Source organism: Panthera tigris, chromosome F3 (genome assembly GCF_018350195.1).
Source record: "Panthera tigris isolate Pti1 chromosome F3, P.tigris_Pti1_mat1.1, whole genome shotgun sequence".
Taxonomy (NCBI): Eukaryota; Metazoa; Chordata; class Mammalia; order Carnivora; family Felidae; genus Panthera; species Panthera tigris.
In genome coordinates, this window is record NC_056678.1 from 1,597,608 (window position 1) to 1,622,016 (window position 24,409).

A 24,409-nucleotide genomic window follows, 5' to 3' on the forward strand; every position below is an offset into this window, starting at 1 on the left:
TACGCAGGCACCAGTGACTACAACACTGGCTGAAGTCACTTACGGAGCCAGCGACAGATCCAGAACCAAACACATAAATGCCACTTCCTGGACGCAGAGGCTGCTGCAAACATACCCAAATCTAATTTCTGCTCGTATCTTTGTGGGTGAATTCTTTTTTGCAACAGAAATAAGACATTTCCAGCGGCTCTTTTCAGGGGGTTTACTAAATTCATGGTTCCAGGCGTCTCGTTTTGGGCATTGTGCCCCAAACCGTGCCCTTGTATCCACGGTGAGACTTTGAAGGAGCCTCTCAGACCGGCACCCGTCTGCCGGGGCGTGTTGTTGAGTTTACTTGTGGACAGGCTGCCTCTCAGAAGCACGGGCTGCAAGTGGACAGCGTGCAAGCAGCCCGAGGAAACGGCCGCGACGCGACGTTTCACGGAGAGGAGGGAATGCTAAGAGTCCCGCTCACCCTGCGTCTGCCTCTGCGACTCTCTCTGCCTTGCTGTCTCTCTGACATACACACAAACGGAGTCCTGTCGAGCTTCTAGGCTTTACGCCCTGGAGGGGCGTTCACACCTCTGCAACTGTGTACGCTTTCCAGGTGGAGAGATGGTCCCGTTCAGCCGTTTCTCCTTACATGTGACACAAGCGTCGCCGTGTGTCGCGGTTAACCACCTGGAGATGTCCCTAGGATATAAATTCTGCCTAAAAGCGAAAGGCGCCTTCAAGCAGAATTAGTGAAAATTGTGTGGACGAGGCTCCCGCTTTTGTCCTAAACGGACAAAGTTTGGGGAGAAAAGGACTGTTTGAAGGGGATCTGGAGAGAGGCCCCTGGAACTGTCGCCTGCTGATAGGAGACCCCTTCTCACTCGGGACTCACAGGGTTACGTTCTCCCTTCGGTAGGGACGACCGTAAGCAAACCGAGCAAATCAGGATGCAAGGCCTGGGAGAGAATGAAACCCTCTCCTTCCTCAACAAGAAGCATCTGGGTTCCTCCCTCTTGTCTTTTTCAAAGCCCTATTTCCCGCACTGAGCACAGCGGCTGTCCCTGAGGCATCTTTGTGCCCCTCGCGCCTTTCATCGTGCTTTACATACAGTAAGCACTCAATAAAGAATTAGGTTGGGTGCTGGATGCATAAATGTGTATAAGGGGCAAATCTGCCATTTTGCCAGGCGCTGAGTCGACCGCTAAGGATGTGTATCCTGGAGTTCCTGAGTTTCACTGAGCTTGCTGTCTAGATGGGGTAGCAATTTGGGGAAAAGCTTGGCCATTATGTCTTCAAGCGTCTTGTCTGTTTCTCTTCTCCTCTGTGACTCTAATTGCACGTATGTTTACTCTTCTCATAATGTCCTGCAGCTTCCTGAAGCTGTTCTTTTTTTCATCGTTTTTTTTCCCTTTGGCTCTTCAGAGTAGAAAACAAATCTACTGGGGCGCCTGGGGGGCTCAGTCGGTTAAGCGTCTGACTTCAGCTCTGGTCATGATCTCATGGCTGTGGATTCAAGCCTCGCATCGGGCTCTGTGCTGATGGCTCAGAGCCTGGAAACTTTTCAGATTATGTGTCTCCCTCTCTCTCTCTGCCCCTCCCCTGCTCAAGCTCTGTCTCTCACTCTCTCTCTCAAAATAAATAAACTTAAAAAAAAAGAGAGAGAAGAAATCTATTCATCTGTCTTTAAGTTCGTCTTCATTCTGCTGTTAAGCCCATCCAATGGTTTTTAACATTTCGGATAGATACTTTTCAGTTCCAGAATTTTATTTAGTTCTTTTTATAGTTTCTAGTTACCTGCTGGTATTTTTCATTTATTATAAACATACTTTCCTTTATGTCCTTGAGCTTAGTTACGATAATTGTTTTATAGCCCTTATCTGCTAATGGTATGTGAATCATACTATTCATACTATAGTATGAATCATACTATTCATACAACACATACTATTCATCAGGGTTGATCTTCATTGATTTTATTTCTTTCTGGAGTGTAGATAATGTCTTCCTGTTTCTTTGTAATTATTCTAAGTACTTTTTTAAGTTTATTTTTTTATTTTTTAAGTTTATTATTTTTCAGAGAGGGAGAGAGTGTGCGTGCATGGGGGTGGGGGGGAAAGGCAGAGAGAGAAGGAGGGAGAGAATCCCAAGCAGGCTTCTCGCTGTCAGAACAGAACAGAGCCTGACATGGGGCTCAGACTTATGAACCGTGAGATCTTGACCTGAGCCAAGGTCAAGAGTCAGACGCTTAACCAACTGAGCCACCCAGGCGCCCCAATTGTTAAGTAGGTTAGAACCGTGTCCTGGACATTGTGAATGATGTGGTGTCGAGATTCTCAACTGTGGTATGTTCTCGTGAAGAGTTGTGTTCTGTGTCTGTAAGAGTTGTGTTCTGTGTTTGTTTGTTTGTTTGTTTGTTTGTTTCTGGTGGTAGGCAGTTAACTTGGTTACATTCAGACTGCTAGCTTTGTCTTCTGTGCTGTGAACCGTAGGTCAAATTTCTGCTCACTTCATGTAGTCTTGGCTGGATGGCTTGAGGGCTGCTTCCTCCAGTGTGGTTCTGGCAGGAGCCAGGGACTCCCGCAAAATTTATGCACGCAGTCTGGGGCTCTTCCTTTCTGGCTCTCCACTTTCCAGGGTTTCCCCTTTGCTTTACAGGAGCTGTGTCTCTCTCAACTCTATGTTCTGGTGCTTCACAGGAGTAAGACTTTGGGTTTTCTTTCTGACTTTTAGCTGCCTCGTATACTGTAATCCAAGCACGTCCCCCTGGATAAAAGCCATAAAAACCAGGAAATGCACCCACTTCTTTTCCCTGCATCCAATTGCTCACTTCCTTCCGCTATCTGCCTGTTCTGGTTACTCCCCAGTGTCTTTGGTTGGTTGTTTTTTATGTTTTGCCCAGAGTTTACAGTTGTTATTTGTGAGAAGGTTGGTTTGACAGGAGCCACACGGCCATGACTAGAAGCAGGTATGGAGAGAGGTATGTAGGACCACCAGATGGGGACAGATAAGCAAGTCACTGTCACAGAAGGACTCAGAGATGAAAATACCTTAAGAAAACAACTTGGCTTATAAAGAAGTTTGTAAGGGAGTCCAGGCTTGAGAAAGACAGGCTGAGCAAGGAAAAAAGGCAACAGGTGTTTAAAGGGAAGAAATTACTGAATCACTGAGTTTATAGTCAGTCTGTTTAGCATAGAAAAATTAGTTTTCTTGCATGATTTTAGTATTTACAGAGGCTGAGACGGATCTTCAGACATCAACTTTGTAAAAGTTAGGGAGAGACATGTTTTTTTGTAGGAGGTCAGTAACCTGCAGGAAAGCTTCGAGGTTTCATATTTTGCGGGCTGGGAGCACACAGAGCGATCCTGGTTTTTGTGATTTGGTTCTGTTTGTTTGTTTGTTTTGTCTCCGGGTGCAAAGTGGACAGGTGTGCAAAGTGGACGGGTGCAAAGGTGAGGGTGGGCCAGCCAGTTCTCCTTACAGTCCAGCCCCAACCTGACAATCAGATTTGACCTCTTAGGTTGTTTTGAAGTTTTCTGGTTCGGTGTAACTCGACTGATATCTTGTTATGTTCACTGGTTGTTAACACACAACTTTCTCGACTTACAACGGAGTCAAGTCCGATAAACCCCTCGTCAGCTGAAAATAAAATACCGTTAACCCGGAAATACAGTTAATACACCTGCCGACCTCGAAACTTCTCAGAAACCCCCATTAGCCTGCAGTTGGGCAAAATCATCTAACACAAAGCCCATTTTGTAGTGAAGCGCTGAGTATCTCGTGTAATTTATTGACGACCGTACTGAAGAGTGTAACGGTCTTGTGGGCAGAGAATGGCCGTGGGCGTGCGGTGCTAACCCCTTGACCGCCGGCTGGCAGGGAGCGGGGACCTCTGCCCAGCCTCGCCGGAGGATGTCACAGATCGCTAGCCTAGGAAGAGGTCAAAATTCACCACTGGAAGTGTGGTTTCTACCGGGCGTGTAGTGCCTTGCTTCCGTCTCAAGAGTCGGAGACTAGGAGATGGAGCCGTTCCAGTCGGGGGCTGTCTGTACAGAGGCATCCTTGTTGCACGCTCATAAAACCAGGGCGGATCTGCCCTCAGAGTTAACTTGTAAATCCTCTGTCGCTGTCATTTGCTTTTTTTTTTTTTTTAAGAAAGAATTTTTCCTTTTGTTTTTGATGTTTATTTTTGAGAGAGAGATAGAGTAGGGGAGAGGCGGAGAGAGAGAGAGAGAGGGAGACACAGAATCGGAAGCTGGCTCCAGGCTCCGAGCTGACAGCACAGAGCCCGACGCGGGGCTCGAACTCACGAACTGCAAGATCGTGACCTGAGCCGAAGTCGGACGCTTCACCAGCTGAGCCACCCAGGCGCCCCTCGCTGTCATTTACTTTTATGTGTCAGAATTATTTCATCACCTTGATCAGCTCGTCTCCTGAGCTAAGGAACAAGGACCCTTCCGTGTGGTCCCCTGCGGTTTGACTGTAGAGGCGTCCTCTGTCTGAGACGCTGCAGGTTGTCAAGTTCCTGACCTGCAGGGAGATTCTCTATTACCTGTAAAGCGGATGTTCTATAAGCGTGGGTTCCGGGAGACTTTCCCCAGAGCTGACTGCCGTTGGCTCACAAGCGAGGATCGTTAAATCTGCAGGGATTTTGTAAGCTGCTTGTTAAACAAGGCCATTACTGGAAATTAAACTTTGTAACTTTCATTAAACTTTGTCATTTTCATCACAAGTTTTCTTCCTGCTGAATTCTAAGGTGGGATGTCGGCCTAGTGTATCGCTTACGGAACGTTCCATTGCCATTTATGAAAGCAGGTTAAGCTGACGGTTAGAGACGAGGGTGGAAGGAGCGTTTTTCCTCACATACCTGCTTAAGACAGAACCTTCACCGCGGTTCAGTCTGCTCCCTCAGTCCCAGGAAGTCGATGTCTGTTTTGCCAATCTCAGTTCGATCATCGACCTTCACCGAGTCACCCGTTTCCATGCTGGAAGGTCCTGGAAGTCCTGACCAAGCCTGGTGGCCCGGACTGGACGGATGTCCGTGGCCGCACTGGCGGGGAGCACTCGTGAGTGGGCTCACTGCGGTGTCGCTGGTCGGGAGCCCCTGCTCCGGGGTTATTGCATCTCGTTTTGAGGTTATTTCCAGAAGTTTCAGTTTCATGCCTGAGTTTATAGCAGAGGCTGTTAGGCGCGTGGAAGATAAAAGCAGACGCCGTCCGTTGATGGCAAGACTGAGTGACTTTGGCTCCGTTGATGGCAAGACTGAGTGACTTTGGCTCCTTTGTTGTAACGTCCAGCAGGGCCAGAATGGAACCAAGGAGCAGGCTCGTCACTTTACAAGGGTGTGGTCAGCGACGTCCCCGGGTAGCGAGAGCTTTTGTCCCAGGGCGCGTTGATTTCTCACCAGTGGACAAGGGCATTTCAGGATGAGAAGGAAGAGATTTTTTCCTTTCTATTTATTTATTTATTTTTAAAAGTTTATTTATTTTGAGAGAGAGCGTGTGATCACGTGGATGGGGCAGGGGACAGAGGGAGGGAGAGAGAGAGACTCCCCGGCGGGCTCTGTACCGCCGCCACAGAGCCCGACGTGGGGCTTGAACTCACGAACTGTGAGATCATGACCTGAGCCGAAGTCAAGAGTCAGTTGCTTCACCGACGAAGACACCCAGACGCCCCTATATGTGGCAATTTTGTATTTGCAGAGCATGATGATGCTTACCGTTTTGTTTTGTTTTGTTTTGGCCTTTAGAGTTGTGCTTAGCAAACCAAAAGGCCAGGGAAACCTCCCTGAGGCTCTGAAGGGTTTGACACCGAGTGTGTGTGAGTGTGGCTGTGAACACGTATGTGAGAGTGTGTGTGTGTGGTGTGTGTGTGTGCGTGTGTGGGTGGGGGTGTGTGTGAGTGTGTAGATCCGGGCTGCGTCTCTGAGGTAGTTTCCGCCCGCCCCAGGGGCTGAAGGAAGGGGTGTGTGTGCTGTTGGCCAAAATACCAACGCTTCCCCATTTGGACAGAGGCGCAGGGGAGGTTGCACAGGTCCCTGGACAGAACCGGCACAGAGGTGGGTCAGAGCCCGTCCTGCGCACGTGAACTGCCTGGGGAGTTGCTTACAGAGAAATCTTCTGTTTTTCTCCTTCACCTGTTAATTTTGATTGACTTCAGGGTTATTCTATTTGTTACATTTAAATATTATTGTAATGAGAAATATTGTTTTTAAACCCTTTGAAATACAGATTTGCCTCAACTTAAAAGAAGTTCATTGTGGAAAGATTCAGAATAACAGCACAGTGGAATAAATGTTCAACTTTTAACATAAGATTTATTGCAGAATTCTCTTTCTTTCTCTCTTTCTGTTTATTTATTCAAGTAATCTCTATACCCAACGCGGGGTTCAAACTCATGACCCCGAGATCAAGAATCGCATGTTCTAACAACTGAGCCAGCCACGCACTCAGAATTCTTTTAATTCATATTTTTAGTTTTAAAAACATCAATCCAGAAAGTTTGGAAAGTAGAATGAGAAGTAGATTACCCAGGGCGCCTGGGTGACTCAGTCAGTTGAGCGCCCGACTTGAGCTCAGGTCACGATCTCCTGGTTCGTGAGTTCGAGCCCCACGTCAGGCTCTGTGATGACAGCGCGGAGCCAGGAACCTGCTTCGGATTCTGTCTCTCCTTCTCTCTCTGTCCTTCCCCCACTCACACTTGGTCTCTTTCTCAAAAATAAAATAAACATTAAAAAAAAAATTACCCATATTCCATCATCCTAATGTATTATCAATTTTGGTAAATTCTATTCCAGAATTTTATCAGATGTACATCTATGTTATTTGAAACCTTTATCCATAAGTGCACACACAGGTTTGATTGTGACTCTTTCCTCCTAACACCGACTCTAAGCATTTTGCCATCTGTGTAGTCGTCGTTTCGCTATTTGAAGCTCCCTCAGTGCCTTTCAAACGTGGGACTGTTTACAAAGACCTAACTGCGCACAGGTTTTCGGCAACACGGCCGTGGTGTTGGAAGCACAGACAGGCTGCACCGAAGCCAGATCGGGGTTGGTGACGGGAGGCACACGCTGGGAAACCAGTGCACCTTCTCATCCAGGACAGTGATCCAGTAATTTCTGAGTTTCTCAACCAGGTGTCCAGGCGACCTAGAAGGTGTGTCCCACATGACTTGTTTCGGTCATGGTAAAAATGGTGTCATTTGCGGATGACGGGTTCGTCTCGAGTATCGGAGATATAACTCGGGTCCTTCTCTTTGCCTGGTGGCCCAGCAGTGGCGCAGGGGAGGCACTCTCTGTCCCCAGCCCCGAGACCCCATGCCCTCCCCCGAGTCTGCTCACGGGCCCAGGTGCCTCTGTCTACACCACTCTGCCCCGGAGCCATCGCTGTGTAAGTCGTCTGTGACCGACTGCAGAGTTTTCACAGACGGTGCACTTGAACACGTCGATCTGATCTGATGTGGCTCTTCAAAGTAACAGCAAGGTCCGGAATCAAGTCTCCAGACTCTCTGTCTTAGAAGCCACAGGGGCCCGTGTCTGAACTGGTCTCATCCCCTGGGCTGGGCCAAAAACCGTGATAATGTAATTTCCGAGTATTGTACCTGCAGTGTTGGTATTTCACGCCCTCTGGATAGAATGGACCGCAAGGACTTGGAAAAATTAAATCTCATATCATTTTCATACAGAATCTCAAAAATCACCAAGTCCTTTTGTTAGAAAAAAATTTTTTAACGTTTATTTATTTTTGAGAGAGAGAGAGACACAAAGTGTGACCAGGGGAGGGGCAGAGAGAGCGGGAGACACAGAATCCGAAGCGGGCTCCAGGCTCTGAGCTGTCAGCCCAGAGCCTGATGCGGAGCTCAAGCTCACGCACTGGGAGATTGTGACCCAGCTGAAGTCAGACGCTTAACCGACTGAGCCACCCGGATGCCCCAAAAATCACCACGCCCTTGAAATGCCGCGTAGTCCCAGGGATGAGAAGGAACGGAATGTGCACATCTCCCCGGCGCCCAGCTGTCCCTGTGTGTCCCCGTGTCCTCCCCTCGCCTGGCAGCATGGGGCCTCCTCCAGCCTGCCTTCTGGAAGCAGGAAGGCGGGCAGGGAGAGTAGACCAAAGGTAGGAACCGGTTTATCAAGTCCTCTGCCTGCCGGGCCTGTGCCTGAAGCCACATTTCTCGCAAACCTTGTTCCTCGGTCACAGTAAGGCGGAAGCGGGCCCAGGGATGAACGAAGGACCCACAGGCTCCTGCTGCCGCAGTTTTCAGGTTCTTCTCGCCGCCGCTCCGTCCCCGTGAGCTCTTGGGGCTTCTTCCTCATTATCATGGGAAGAAGTGTTTTCAGTGACTGCACGGCGGTGGTTGTTAGCCAGATTTCTTGTGCTGATCGTTTCACAATATACACAAATATTGAGTCACCGTGTCTGCAGGTTAGACCTCAATAAATAAGTGCGTCGGTGAAAACAAAGAGACAAAACCAAGCTCCTTGGCTGGTCAGGTCGGTGCCTGGTTGTGCCGCCGCTGAGGGTCCCGGGAGACACCGGGGGGGGGTCTGCGGACACTGTTGAGGGGGTCACCCTGCGCGTGCACGGCCACGACAGCAGCAAGTGTGCCCCAGAAGCTGGGTCCACGCGGCCAGGAGGGCACAGTGGGGAGGCGGTGTGGCCGGCGGCTGAGGGGTCCTCCCTGGGGCGGGGGCCCTGAGCCCCCAGGAGCGGTGGGGCTCCCAGTGCGGGAGGAGAGGGCTTGGGAAGTCGCTGAGCGCAGGGAGGGCAGGATGCGGCACGTGCCAAGTCCCTGGGGCGAGAGGAGCAGAGATAAAGGAGGTGAAGAGGGGCCAGTGAGTTTGGAGGACGGAGGGGATGGGGGAGAAGGGGAACTGTAGTTCGAAATTACAAGTTTAAGATGTCTGTGAGATGCCCGAGGTGGGAGGCCTACCCACAGGGCTGAGCTCCTGTCTCCTGGAGCGTAGCCCGGGGAGTGGGAGAGTCCCCGAGGCCTCTGGGACAGGGGTCGGGGGCTCTCTGAGCTCCTGCGACACAGCCGGCCCCCAGGCAGCTGCCTTCCCTTCTCGGTACGTCGGAGTTTGTGCTTTCGCCTCCTCTGGGGTCAGGCCCGTCGTGGAGGCTGCGAGAAGGCCGTCTGTGTGCCGCCCGGACACGGAATCGGGGACCCCTGGTGGCTGGGCGACACAGTGAACCCGCTGCCACCTGCTGACCGTGGATTTTTGTGTTACGTGATGATGTCTGGAGTTTTGCTAAGTCTAGGAATTAATCAATTTGCCGTGGCGTATCCTGGTACTTTGGGTCAGAGACCTGGGTCGGATGTACGCGTGGGGTTCCGTCCCCCTGGTCTCTTAGTTTGGGTCAGAAGACCTGGGTCAGAGGTACGTGTGGGGTCCCTTCCCCCTCGTCTCTGGCATCAGGAGGGGCTGCATTTCCCGGGATGCGGTGCAGGTGACCATGCAGGTGACAGGCCCACGCGTGAACTTTCGTGTCCGGGTCTGGGCGTGGCTTGGAGCCCCTGCGTTTTGTCCCTGCAGAAGCCGCGGGGCTTGCTGTGTGCAGAGGCCCCTCGGGAGGCTCTTGGAATCAGGAGGAACCCCGAACTGCCTCACAGCAGACGGTGAGGGACTTCCCCAGGGTGGGCCCTGCAGCCAGGCCCGGTCCTGGGCCGGACTGAGAAGTGCTGGACGCCGTGCCTGTCCCCTGCCCGCCTCTCCCCGCCTGGTCGTGTTTGGCCGCGTGCCTTCCATCCGCCGCCCCCGTGAGGAGTGTTTTCCACAGTGAGCTCATCACGTTACACACTGGGGTGTGAGCGGCCCGTTTAAGCTGCATTCGTGCCTTAAAGGAAGACCGAGAAAACTCGGAGGGAGGACTCTTCAGCCGTGAGGAGGGCGGGGGGGGGGGGGCTGTTTGGAAGCAGGGGTGCCTTCCTGGGCATCCCTGGAACAGTCCTGATTCAGGCCCCATCTGGTCCCCGGATCTCAAGGCCAGCCTGTTCTTGCTGCTGCCAGGCCTGTGCCTCCCGGGACAGAGACTCAGGAACGCGGCCCGCCCGCCCTGCTCCCGGGAGCCCGCTAAGCTGGGGCCGCGGCAGCCCCGGCGGGGGCAGCGCCCACAGTGGCCGGTGCTGGTGGCAGGGGCGTCGTTAGCCACACTCGTGAATCACTGCCGGGCTGGGCTCTCTGCTGTGACTCAGCCTGAAACTTTGTTCTGCTAACAGGAAGCCAGCGGGCAGTGCAGTCAAAGCTTGTGGGAAACTCTCTGGATTGGAAACCCCTGGGTGTTTTCAAGCTTCTGTTTCTACAACAAAAAGGGAAATGATCAGATAGCGGCTCCCCGTCTCCTTCGATGCAGAGGGACTACACTGGCAGGGGGCTGTCGTGAGCCGGGCTCCTGGGTCTTGTGACGCGCAAAAGCTGTATAGGAGTTTCCACAAACAGGAAGCCGGCAAGGAGCGCGATGGGAATCGTGTAGATTAAACAGCGGGTCTGGAACGCGGGTGGCAGTCTGCCCGTGGGAAGCTCTGGGGACTGAGGATGGGCGCGGCCAGGTCGGGGAGCACTGCGCGGCCAGGAAGAGGCTGCGAGGCAGGGGGGCGGGGTGTGGAGCCCCGGGCCGTGCCGGAGCAGTGGGCCAGCCAGGGCTGTCTGTGGACGCAGGGACAGGAGATGTAGGTGTTCATATTCCTCGTGGACGTGGGGACAGAGCCACGTGAGCCCTGGAGGCCTCTGGCCATCCCCAGGGGCCGGGAGGCTGGAGCTCACTGGCAGCTGCCGTGGCAGGTGCTCCCGGTGGACATCTGGGAGCACCATGACTTAGATCAGTGGCTCGCAAACTTTTGGGAGTGGGGACACCTTTTTATAGCCTGTTTTGGGGTGTATTCTTGTCTCCACTGTTTCTTTTTAATCTTTAAAAAAATGTGTATTTATTTTGAGAGAGGGAAAGCAAGCAGGGGGAGGCGCAGAGAGAGAGGGACGCGCAGAGAGAGAGGGACAGAGAGAGAGAATCCGAAGCAGGCTCCAGGCTCCGTGCTATCAGTGCAGAGCCCGACGCAGGGCTCGAACTCACCATCCGTGAGATCATGCCCTGAGCCAAAATCAAGAGTAGGATGCTTAACCGACTGAGCCCCCCAGGTGTCCCTTCTTTCCACTCTTTAAAGTATTGTTAGTTGGGAGCGCCTGGGGGGCCCAGTCGATTAAGTGTCCGACTTGGGTTCAGGGCATGATCTCGCGGTTCGTGAGTTCGAGCCCCACGTCAGACTCTGTGCTGACCGCTCGGAGCCTGGAGCCTGCTTCGGATTCCGTGTCTCCCTCTCTCTTTATGTCCCTCCCCCACTTGTACACTCACTCTCTCTCTCCCTCTCTAAAATAAATATTAAAAAAAGTTTTTTGAAGTATTGTTAGTTAAAAAAAATAGATTAAAATTAACTTTGTTTTAGATTTCCAAATAAAAAGCTTCTGTCTTTTTGAAACTCCTAAGACAGCTGGATAGCCTTCGGAGTTATTGCGATATTAGGATTTGGAGCCTCTCAGCTGTGGGCTGTTTGCTCTTAGGGGGTGAAGGAAAGGCCTTCAGCGCTGATAACAGGAGACGCTGTGCAGAAGTGACTGCCTGCTCGCCAACGCCCCCTCTCCCCACGACGTCGACATCTGGGGATATTTGATAAAATGTCCTTTCCCATACCCGTTACTAATCACATTTTTTATTTATTTATTTTTTTTGCTTCTAATCTCCCTTCCCTCCAGTCTGCCACTCATCCTGCCATGAGAGCTAATTTCCGAAAAACAGATTCCATTACGCCACCTCCTTCCTCAACAATTTTCAGCGAGTCTCCCCACTGCCTATATGAAGTCTGGCACCCTAGCATGGAACAAGGAAAGCCTCTCGTGGCTTAATCCTCAAACCTTTCTAGTTTCAATGTCTTTTACATCCCTCTCTGCACCCGCAGTCCTGCTATACATGAGCATCAAGCAACTGGAAAGCTGAGCTCAAACTGCTTATCTGAGACAGGGATTTATTTGCTCCTGGGGCTTAAAAAAAAAAAGTCCATTATAGCATGAGCTTCAGGCAAGGCTTGATCTAGCAGCTGAGCAATTTCCCCAAGGACTCCATTTCTCTCTGTCTGATTTTCATGGTCCCAAGATGGTTGCCAGCAACCTTTGGCCTTTGTGTTTCTTTGTTCTCATCTCTAAAGAACAGGAGAATGTGTTGGCACCGCATTCCTAACCCACCTTCATTCTGACTAGGTTTATTTACGTCCATGTTTACCCTGCAGCCATCCCTGTGGCCAGTGGGACGTGCTGACTGGTTACCTGCTGCAGGGGTTTCCGAGGCCAGCCGCAATCCCAGGCTGTCACTGTACTTCTGACTGACTGGCTACACGTCGGGGTTCCCACGACTCCCTCCTGGGTTGGATAATTTGCTAAAATGTTTCACAGAATTCAGGGAAGCGCTTACACCTACCAGCTTATTGCAAAAGATACAGATAAAGGATACAGATGAAGGGGCGCATAGGGCGAGGTCCAGAAGGGTCCATGGAGCTGGAGTGCAGCAGCCTCCTGGCACGCGGACGTGTTCACCAGCCTGGAGGCTCTCAGAACCCTGAACTTTAGGGATTTTCTTTCTTTTTCTTTTCTTTTTTTCTTAACGTTTATTTATTTTTGAGAGAGAGCGCGCGCACAAAAGTGGGGGAGGGGTGAAAGTTCCAAGCTTCTAAACATGGTCTAGACTCTTTGGTGCCCCCAGGACCCACCCCTCCACCCCACTGAGAGTCACCTCATTAGAACCAAAGACACTACCACCCGGGAAATTCTGAGGAATTTAGGAGTTCTGTGTCAGGAACTGTGGTCAAAGACAAAATATTAGTAGGAATGGGGGGCAGAGACCAATAAACATATACATATATATATTCTTACGATTTTGTAGCATTATATCCATTATTTCTCTGAGTCCTTAATTCAACAGAAAGAACCTTGAGTTAGAGAGTTGTTTTATTAAAACATTTATTTATTTTTGAGAGATAAAGCGTGAGCAGGGGAGGGGCAGAGAGAGAGGGAGGGAGACCCAGAATACGAAGCAGTTCCAGGCCTCCAGGCTCTGAGCGGTCAGTACAGAGCCCCATGTGGGGCTCGAACTCACAAACCATGAGATCGTGACCTGAGCTGAAACCAGGAGTCAGACGCTCAACCGACTGAGCCCCCAGGTGCCCTGAGCTACGAGGGATTCTGACTGTGCTCAGGGTAGAGGCTTGAGTGTTGAATAAATGGTTGCCAGTAATAGTAATATCTTTACCGAGAGCTTTCTGCGTGCATGGCTCTTTGTTAAGGTCTCTTCCCACAAAATCTGACTTAACCCCCTTCCTCTGGCCTTGTAGCCAGCAGGCAGTGTGGACTGGAAGCCGGGCGCTCCTGCCCCTCGGCTCATGTTCTTCTGCACACTCGAGTTTCATACAGAGATTTATGTGCCCAGAGTCACTTCCCTGGATGCCGAGTCCGGCAGAGGTGACAGGGAGGGTGGGGGGGCAGAGGAGCCTGATGCTCCCCCAAAACCTCACGGATGGTGTCGAGGAAGGTGGGGTGGGCAGGTGAGCGGAGGACCCTCAGGGCCCCGTGCAGGGTGGTTTGCGGGGCAAGGGTCTCCCTCCAGGACGCCGCTTGTGGGCAGGGTCCAGGCGCGGCGGGGTATGGCGGGCAGAGAGCGAGCCCCTTGTCTCTCGGGGTCCTCAGAAACTGGGGGGTTCAAGCCATTCTCTGGCCCCACAAAAGAGAGACACCTGCCAGGATGAGGTGGCTAGAGACTACGTGTGAGAAGGCGGTGGGTCACTCCTTGTAGCGGGTCCACATGGCCCACGGGGAGCAAGGGGAGAGGGGCCTCCTTTGGTCCCTGCAAACAGCCACCCCTCTGGAGGCTCTCAGCCCCACCCCACATCCCTGCTTCCCGGGACTCCCGGCTTCGGGAGAGCAGAGGGCGGATCCTCTCTCCTGGTCAAGGCACCCTTGGGGAGGGGGATGCTGTTCTAGCAGGAAAAGGAGGGGAGTGGAGGGGGTCAGGTGACTGGAGACCCCATCGCTGGGCATCCCCCCGCCCCCGCACTCCCTTCTGAGCTCTACTCTTGAGCAGTCGGTTGGGAGAGACCGTTCCCCTCTGATAGTCTTTTCTGGATGTTTTCTGAAGGCATTTAAACCCTGGCAAACAGAAAGGAAAGCTTTTCTCCGTTCTCTAACCACAGAAAGGAAGCCGGGGATTTAAGACCATGAGAATGGGGAGGAACAGAGACAGGCCTGCAGGAGAAGGGGCAGGGGGCACGGTGGGCTGGGTGCTCTGGGGGAGAGCTGTGCGCAGGCACCCGGCCACTCGCGATCGTGGAGCCAGCACCCTGGGGGGGAGGATGTGAAAGAGAACGGCCTTTATTTTGTATGAGACGCCAGAGCACCGTTTAGCCCACACGCACCGAATTCTGTCTACGACGTGACTCTGAAGAAAGTTGACATGTGTTGAGCGTGGTCTGAGACAGGGGCCCCATACTTGCTCGAAAGCTCATCTTGCTTCTTTCCCGTGCTGGTCCTCCGGCCCCCAGTCCCTCTCTGTCTTTTGCTCCCCTGCTTCTTTCTTCCTGCCCCGGATCTCTGTGTCCCCCGCCCTCATCCTGGACGTCTCCGGGACTGAACTTCACAGGCCGAGGCACAGGGGCCAGCCCCCCCGCCTAATCTCATCCTCACACACCCTGCCGGCTGCACACGGAGCCTGAGATTCATGAGGCAGCTGGTGACTCTCCCTGTTCACAACACAGCTGGGGCAGAGGAGATAGGGCCGCGGGCCCAGCCCTCTGGCAGAGGCCACAGCGGGGACTCTGGCTACAGTGGAGACGCAGGCCTGGCCCAGTGGGGACACACACAGGCCCAGCGGGGTCACACACACGGGCCCAGCGGGGACACACACACGGGCCCAGCGGGGACACACACACGTCCCCAGCGGGGACACACACACGGGCCCAGCGGGGACACACACACGGGCCCAGCGGGGACACACACACGGGCCCAGCGGGGACACACACACGGGCCCAGCGGGGACACACACGGGCCCAGCGGAGACACACACACGGGCCCAGCGGGGACACACACATGTCCCCAGCGGGGACACACACACACGGGCCCAGCGGGGACACACACACGGGCCCAGCGGGGACACACACACGGGCCCAGCGGGGACACACACACGGCCCCAGCGGGGTCACACACACAGGCCCAGCGGGGACACACACACGGGCCCAGCGGGGACACACACACGGGCTCAGCGGGGACACACACACGGCCCCAGCGGGGACACACACACAGTGGCCCTCGCTGGGGGCGGGTGGGCATGAGGAGTGGGTGTCACAAAGCCCAGCTGGTTGTGAGTGGACCAAACTTACACTCAAATTACTTGCTGTCCCTCGGACTCTGTCTTCATCTCAAGAATGCAAATAATACTGGTCCTGCTGAATAAATAGGTAGTTTTGAGGACCGTGCAGTTGAGCGGTGCCCTCCACACTTAGGTCTGGGGTCCAAGCCCTCCATGGCCGCAGGTCAGCCAACCCTGGCACCTGCCGGTCCAGGTCGCGTTTCTCCTTCGGGACTCGGCTCCCCCGAGAAGGCTGGGCCACGGCCCCGACTAGCCCTCAGTCTCTGCCCGACTTCCCGAGACATGACCGTCACCGGCCGGCACACGCCCGTGTTCACAGATCCGGATCGTGAGAGTCCAAACCCAAGCCTGGAAGCAGGTGCTTCAGCGGGTCGCTGAGGGCATCGAACGAGACCCACCCCCGAAGCAGTCAGCGTACTTGGCTCACCGTCCGTGCTCGGTCGAGGTTTGGGAAGACTTCTGTGCTGCTCAGCGTCTAACAGGATCGTTTGCTCCCCGTCTCGGGCGTGAGCTCTTTAAAAGCCAGCCGTGTCTTCTGTTCTCTCCCTAGATCACCAGTTGTGGCTTTCGTGTGTGGGGTGATCCATAAACACCTTGACGCCCCCCCCACCCCCATTTTGGCTAACTTGTGTCTTACAGCTGCAAGAACATCAGATTCCTGCAGCAGGTGTAAGTATCCCTGTTTCACCGACAAGAAAACGAGGGCCCGGAGGGACTTTGTGGCGGGACCGAGGTTTCGCGGCTGCCAGACTGACGCTATGGCCTTGTTTGTGCCGTGCGGCACAGTCTCGATAGAACAGATTCTAAGCCTTAATCATATTTCCTGGTTATATCGATACCATACAGACTCTCGGTGTTCAACAAAACAGCAAACTCTTGATTGATTATAAAAAGTCTGGAGGTGCAGGGGTGCCTGGGGGGCTCAGTCGGTTGGATGTCCGACTTTGGCCCAGATCACGATCTCACGGTCCGTGAGTTCGAGCCACGCGTCGGGCTCTGGGCTGGCAGCTCGGAGCCTGGAGCCCGCTTCAGGTTCTGTGTCTCCCTCTCTCTCTGCCCCTCCCCTGCTCTCTCTCTCTCTCAAAAATGAATAAAAGATTCATCAGCAACCCGGAGGTGCAGGGTGTGTGAATGGTGCCAGAGCTTTAACTGAAAGCAGTAATGTGCTCCCTGTTGTGCTACAGGTTTGGTTTTCTCCCGAATCGATGGGCTGGCAGGCTTAGTCGCATTTGCCACTTTGAAAGCACGCGCTTTCTCCTGTGTGCCCCAGCCACCCTGAGTCACAAAGATTTTGGTGCCCAAGGTCCTCAGGCAGTTTTCTGACTCTCAGGAATGTTGGATCATGGAATTGTGACCACTGGCGATCTTTTGGGAACGAATCTTTGGGGACTAGCGCATGTCTTGGGAACGAAATTCCTTCGTGACGGGGGGGGGGGCGTCACACAAAACCCAGCAGGGCAGTGGCGCTGTGGTGACTCAGCAGGACGCGGCGTCTGCCCCTCGTCCGAGAATGGTGGCGCGTGCGGCCCTACGGGCAGAGCTCCGGCGCTGGCACGTCCCATCTTCACCGTCTCTGCTCCTTCCCCTTCGGGCTCGGCTCTCCCTGCGACACTCCCCTCCCGGCCCCCACAGCAAAGGTCCTGTGGCAGCCAGGACTGTGCTGTTTGCTCATGGGCCCAGCCGTGGGGGAGCTAGTGGGCTTGGGCTGTGGGGGCGGGTCCGTGACGACAGCCCGCCTCACCCCTACTTCCAAGGCGTTCCCTGTTCAGGGAAGCGGGGGAGCCCCAGGGCAACCCACAAGCCCCCAGGTCTCTAGCAGCCGCCTGTGGGACGAGGAAATGGTCGTTTTTACATTAGACCCTTTCTCTGCTGGAATGTTACGCGCGTTCGGCAATCGGGCCGTGGCGGTGCGGGACTCTCAGCACCTGCGTGAGAAGTCCTCGTGTTCGCAAAACAGTGAATGCGCGGGTTCTCAAAACATGAGAGGCTAAATCAGGAGAATCGTAGCCACCCAGAAAAGAGGCCAGGCGTTAGCGTCGTCACAGGAGGGGGTCCAGGCAGGTTGGGTTCAAGTATGGACTCTGTCACTTAATAGCACTGTGACTCTGGCCAGATTAATTACCCTTTCTGTGCCTCCGTTTTCTCGTCTCTCAATGAGGAGAACAAGAATAACCGCCTTCTGGGTTTATAAGAACATTAAATTAAATGAATATTGTTATTTTATTTTATTTTTTAAAATGTTTTATTTATTTTTGAGAGAGAGAGAGGCAGAGTTTGAGCAGGGGAGGGGCAGAGAGAGAGAGGGAGACACAGAATCTGAAGCAGGCTCCAGGCTCTGAGCTGTCAGCCCAGAGCCCGACATGGGACTCAAACCTGTGAACCACAAGATCATGACCTGAGCTGAAGTCGGATGCCTAACCAACTGGGCCACCCAGGCGCCCCAAACTAAATGAGTGTCTTAAAAGTGATTAAAATAGTGCCTAACGTGTAATAAATTCTGTACCAGGGTTTGCTGAATATGCATGCGTATTTAGAAGCTTTCTCCGATGTGTACATCCCCATGATGTTGGATACAACAGCCAGATTTGTCAACTAGGGCCCATCATTAAGCCAAAAGGCTTTGAGTATACCACAGCATACTGCAGTATGGAAAGCTCACCTCCACCCCTGCTCTTTCCTCGAGGTTGTCTGCAAGAAATGGGTGCCTGGCATCGCGTCTCCCCGTTGGATTCTTGCCGAGGTGCAGACGCCCCCAGGCTTCCCAGACTGAGGGGAGCCATTGGTGTTTCCACCTTGAACTGAGGCAGGTCTTTAAACGGGCTGTGTGCGCTCGTCTTTGGAGAATGCTTGCCCTGTGTGGGCCCTGTGATGAGAGGAAGAAGGCCCACACCCGGCCCCTGCTGAGAGCACTCTCTCTGGGCCACACACACGTTGGATGCCCGTGGGCCTGGGGTCAGGCATTTCTGGACAACCGGCGTCGAGTCCTAGGCTTTTCTCTCTGGAAGGGAAGTCCGTCTCCCTGCGTGCGAGGAGGGCCGTCTGCCCCCCAGAGCGGTGGATGAGAGGCGTTTCCATCGTCGGTCCTCACGTCCCGTCACGCGTGAGCACTGTGAGAGCCCGACCTGACACGCGTCGGCAGTGGCGGGTTTTACAAAACGGAAGCTAGACGGTTTGAGACAAAGCACACCGTCCTCCCTTTGCCCGAAACACACGCTTCTCCTTCCTTCCTGGGTCTCCAGATACGTTTCTTCTAGACGGTGGTCATTAAAGCCAGACGCGGGCCTCTGCAGACTCGTGGGAGGGCGCAGCTCGGACGTGGGGGTGCGGATGCTTCGGGCCCTGGAAGGAGCGGGCTTTCCCGGCAGAGACGGAGGTGCTCGCACAGGTGGATCTCGTGCTGTGTGTGTCTGTCCTGATTTGCGAGATGTAAGCTTCGGTGTCAGGGTCAGGAGGTGGCCGGCGTTCTGTGGTGCGGCCCGAGGGCCCCTCGGGATGCTCCGCCCGTGCAGGGACTGTGCGGGAGGGAGGGACTGAGAGCTCCGAGCGCCCTCACTTCGGGAGACACAGGGGACCAGGTTTCTTTCCTGAGCACAGCTGGGATCAGATCTCCTTGCGAGCCGTCCGCCAGTCCGCATCGCTAATGGTACGAAATATGCCAATGTCCCCTTACTTCGGCATCCCTCAAAGCGTGGCTCAGCCCAGCCTCCGTTTCTCCTGCGGAGGCAGGCTTCCCTCGCTGTCCGAAGGCAGAGCGTTCTTCCGGAAACTTCCGTAAGCTGAAGTGGCGTAAATGGAAGAAGCAGGTACCTCTCATTTATATGGAAGGCATCGGAGCATTCCCACCCCCAAGAAACAGCACGCCAGGCTTTTCTGGTACCGTCGGGCACATCTGGCCGACGGCTGCACAAAACTGATGCTCAGAGACGCCCGCCGTGGGGAGGCCTCCTGGGGATGTCGCGTGGGGCCGGGGGAAGGAGCTGGGCGGGCGCCGTCGCTGCCCCCTAACGGCCGCTGTTTCACTTTCTCTCATAAAAGTGAAAATCTGCTTCGGATTTCTCCCGCTTAGCGAGAGCGGGTGCTAAGGAAGGTCTTTCGAAGAGGCAGAGCGCACCACACAGACTTCTGGGAAGCAGGGTACGCGCCCCTGGCATATTCTGTCTCCCGTAGAGTCAGTGGCGGTGGAGCCGCAGAACGGGCGGCACAGGGTCAGACACCGGAGCTGGAGGCCCGGGGCACCCGCGTGCGTGGGGGGCCAGTCTCTGCTGGTCCCTGCTGGCCACTGGGGGTCCCTGCCGGTGTCGGCTGTGACGCCGTGACCCTGTCCCGGACAGCGGCCAGAGCAGCAGTCACGCCACCGCCCACGGAGGTCCTTCACGGCTCCCCCTCGGCTGCGGGACAACCCGGAAGCCCTGGGCTCTGGGGGGAGGAGGCTCTGGGCCCCGCAGTCTCGACGCCGGGGTCACCGTGGTGCTTTTGCGCGGCCCCCGAGAGCGGCGCCCCCAGGGCTTCGATGGACCGTGCAGGTGTCTCCCACATCCTCCCCGGGGAAGGGGCCCCGGAGAAGGGGCGGCCGTCCAGAAGGCTCTCTGCCTCGGTGGGCCTGTGGGAGACGTGGAGGGGCTTGCGGCCTCGTGGCTCCAGTCCTGTTCCCGCGGCCCCCGCAGCTTGGAGCCCCCGCTCTGCTACCCGTGCCTCTCCCCCCCCCCGGCCTGTCCCAGCTTTATGGGATTCCCTCTCCGGACTGGCCTCGGGGGGGGGGGGGGTCTGCGGTGCTCCCCGAGGACCCGCCCCAGGGGCTGCCCTACTTCTGGGAAAGGGGGACAGGCTGCCGCCTGCAGGGGTGTAGACCCGCCTCCGGCAGGTGGGGGGACCTAGGGTTTTCCCCGGCGTCAGATCAGGGCTCTCGGATTGTTGCAGGTGGCCGTCTGGAGCCCTGGAGGCCCGTCAGGGGGCCAGGACTTGAGGCGAGGAGCCAGGGGGAGCAGACACCCCGCTGGTGTCTCGGGGACCGCCAGCCCTCGTGCCTCGGAGTCGAGTGGGCAGGTTAGTGTTGCCGCGAAGAGGTGGGTTTGCTGCGGCTCTGAAGGGGCTTCTGGAGCGGCTGTTCACCCCTGTCTCTGCTCCTCCCGGGCCCTGTCTGCCGAGAGGGGACAGAGGACGGATGACCAGTGCTTGAAAAGGCCTGGCTGAACATGTAAAATAAAAGGCAGAGAGGATGTGGTTTGGGTTGTCCCCGAAAAAGGTCTCTATTTATATGTGGAAGGATATTTTCAGATGGGGCTTCTTGTGGAGGCGGTGGCTGTCCTCTGCCCGAGCTGCCCCCACAGGGCCCGTGGTGGATGCGTCACCGCTGCGGTCGGGTGGGCCGTTTGTCGGGTTTCTAGACCCGCGGCCCCCCCCTCCCCCCCCCCCCCCGCTGCCCCCACCACGGCTGCAGGGTTAGACCAGATGCTTCACCTTGCCCAGGACCCTATTTAACGAGTGCCTCTCCGCCTTTTAGGAGGTGACAGGAGGTGCCATTAACTCCTGTCTGTGACATGCTCAGAGGTCCCCAGATGAAAGTGCTGTATTTTCTCCATGAGGAGAAACCTGTTTTCACAGCCACCTGTGATCAGCGAGCCGGTAGACCAGCCTTCAGGACTTCGTGTTCAGATCCTCGGAGGATGCTTTCTTCCTTCAGCGTCTTTTCCTTCTTCAAAAATACTGTTTAGCAGGGGCGCCTGGGGACCTCAGTCATTGGTTAAGCGTCCAACTTTGGCTCAGGTCATGATCTCACGGCTCCCAAGTTCGGGCCCCACATCGGGCTCTGTGCTGACAGCTCGGAGCCTGGAGCCCACTTTGGATTCTGTGTCTCCCTCTCTCTACCCCCCCACCTTGCTCACGCTGTCTCTCTTTCTCTCTCTCAAAAATAAATACACATTTAAAAATAATTAAAAATACTTAAGAAAATTTTTTTTAAGTTTTTAAAAAATTTTAAGTGTTTATTCATTTTTGAGAGAGAGAGAGAGAGACAGAACCTGAAGCAGGCTCCAGGCTCTGAGCTGTCAGCACAGAGTCTCCCACAGGGCTTGAACCCACGAGCCGTGAGATCATAACCTGAGCTGAAGTCAGATGTTTAACTGACTGAGACCCCCAGGCACCCCAAAACTTTGTTTTCAAAATACAGGAAGTTGGGGCGCCTGGGTGGCTCAGTCGGTTGAGCGTCCGACTTCGGCTCAGGTCACGATCTCACAGTTCGTGAGTTCAAGCCCCGCGTCAGGCTCTGTGCCGACAGCTCGGAGCCTGGAGCCTGCTTCCGATTCTGTGTCTCCCTCTCTCCCTGCCCCTCCCCTGCTCATGCTCTCTCCCTGTCTCAAAAATAAATAAAACATTAAAAAAAAATTAAAAATAAATACAGGAAGTAAAACATTTGTGCGCCCCCATCGCAGCCCTTCCCTTCTCTAGCCCCCGAGGTGACACTGTCATGGCTGTGTGCTCCATGCCGTCGCGTCCCCCCTGCGCACAACAGAACCAAGCCCCGGAAGGATGTGGGCACGTGAAGCATGGAATTTGGGGTCCTCCGGACCAGGGCTCGAGACCTGCCTCTGCCACCTGTGGCCTGTGTCCTTTGGCCTCTGAGACTCACACAGGGACACAGGGGCTGGGACAGGGAATGTGGGTCATAGTGGGCACAGGGGACACAGGACACGGGTCACGGGGAGCGTAGGACACAAGGAGCGTAGGACACAGGACACGGCACGGGCATGAAGGGACAGCAGGGGGCAGCAAACCCGCACGTTCCTGCCGGGAGATGGCACCTGGCTGAGTGCCGGTTTTCTCAGCCTGCTCTTCAGGAGATTTGGTCATTTCTCTTGGTCACAGTTAGACTCCCAGCTTTGTCACACAAACCACCCCCCTTTCTGGAGGACGGAACAGAAAGCGGCCCGAGGTTGTAAGGATCCACAGGAGGCTGGCGGTCCGCGCCCTGCTTCTAGGCGGTGGCACCTTGGCGGCAAAGAGCCCCTCGTTCATCATCCTTTTTTTTTTTTATCATCAATATCAGATTATTTATTTATTTATTTATTTATTGTTTCAAATTTTTATTTAAATTTTAGTTAGTTACCATACGGTGCAGTCTTGACTTTAGGAGTGGAACCCAGTGATTTTCATCTCTTACCTGCAACCCCCAGTGCTCGTCCCAACAAGTCCCTCAGTGCCCATCCCCCATCCAGCCCACCCCCCCCCCCAACCTTCCTCCGCTTACCGCCTTCCTCTCCAACATTTGCACACAAATCTGCACTCTAGCTACATTATTTGCTCGGTATTTTAACCGCCACTCATATGAAACGGACACAGACGGATTTGAAAAGAAACCCACTATCATCTATGGGAATTACTGTACTTCCAGTACAGACTGGGCGTTGTCGCTCAGAGCGGTGGCTTCCAGAACCTTCTGATGGCCCGCTGTTGTGTGAGTGGGCGCCCAGCAGGTGTATACCCATTTATTTGTAATTTTATACATGCATTACGGTACCAATGTATTATGCTCCTTATAAATATGCATAAAAATCCAGAAAAGACAGGTGAAGATAATGTAAACAGTATTCTTAAATGTCTTGTCAAATGCAATGTTTCGGTTACTGCCGTCAGCTAATATGTGAGGCACCGTTTATGCCTGGGATTAGGTTTCTCGTTATCAACACCGAATGTAAAGGTATCTTGCTGATGGTCTTGATAATTTGGGAAACGTTTTGGCTGCCTCGTTTCCCCCGTGATGTGGCTGACCGAGCACAGGCTTTTACTTGTTCACTCTGTGTTGCGTTGTTATTTAACCCACATTTCCTTCTTAGAAAAAAATGGAGGCCTCTTGCCCATTTTTCAGATGATTAATTTAGTTAAAAACTAGGTCGGCTCTGTATATCCACTTCCCTAGGCCGTCGTAGGTCACGTTGTGAGATGGCCCCGGGATGGAGTCCCCACTGTCACCCGGTGTCCCGTCCCTGGAGAGCTCGATGACGGATCGCTGATGAGTGAACCAGGTGAAGGTGTGAAAGCCATTGCTTATATGAATATTAAAAGAGCCTAATTTATTTTGTATTTAATTATATAAAAATAGCTGCCGGTTCCCCGCAGCATCTGAAAGTATCTGAAAGCGTGAAACCTTCCGTAAACCGAAGTGGCAGAGAGGAGAAACAGTTGCCATTGGTTTTTATGGGAAATATTTTTAGCGTTTCCAGACCAAAAAAAAATAACCTGTCTTGGGCTTTTCTGACACCGTAGGGCACATCTTACTGACGGATGCACAAAACTGATGCTTAGAGGCACCTGCTGTGGGAATGCTGCGTGGGGGTCCGCGTGGTGGGGGGGAGGGAGCTGGGCGGGGGCCCGGGTGCTGTCCCTGTAATAGCCACTGAAGGCTATTTTCTCTTTTCACTTTCTCTCGTAAAAGTGAAAGTCCGCTTTGGATGCCTTTCAGTTAGCAAGAACAGGTGCTAATGTGGGTCTTTGATAAAGGCAAAGCGGTTTGAACTGAACTTTCAAAAACCGGGGGGCACCTGCTCTTCTTCAACTACAAACACACTACCGTTTGGCCGCATCCGTGATTTTTTTCCACGAGAATGTGAACTTTAAAAAAAAATTTATTTCGAGAGAGAGAGACAGAGAGAGAGCATGAGCAGGGGGGAGGGGCAGAGAAAGAGGGAGAGAGAGAATCCCAAGGGGCCTCTGAGCTGTCAGCGTAGAGCCCGATGTGGGGCTCGAACCCACGAACTGCGAGATAGTGACCTGAACCAAGATCAAGAGTCTGATGCTTGACGGGCTGAGCCCCCCAGCACCCCGAGGCCATGACCTTTGAGCGCAGCCGTGGCACCCTATTCATCGCTACATTTTCAGAGCCCCGCTCAGAGCTACAAGTGGCAAATTCTTGCATCTCAAAGCAAAAGTGCTTCCGTAAAGCGTCCTGGGTCTTCCGCTGTTGGGGTCGGGTCGGGGCGCACCCTCTCCCCAGCCCCGACAGTGGGGCCTGGCACACCCTGTCTCTACAGCCGTCTCGGGGCACG

General features: G+C 54.0%; 1 long non-coding RNA gene across 2 annotated transcripts in view; it reads left to right on the forward strand.

The window, feature by feature from the left end:
- The window catches only part of LOC102968937, a 38,042-nt gene that overhangs the window by 4,525 nt on the left and 9,108 nt on the right, over nucleotides 1–24,409 (forward strand). Inside the window, exon 3 of one of the 2 annotated variants that reach the window (XR_006214120.1) lies at nucleotides 20,872–21,115. The exons of the other annotated variant lie outside the window; for it this stretch is intronic. This is a non-coding gene — a long non-coding RNA (uncharacterized LOC102968937). Of the gene's footprint in view, nucleotides 1–20,871; nucleotides 21,116–24,409 lie in introns of those variants that run through there. 2 annotated transcript variants of the gene reach the window in all.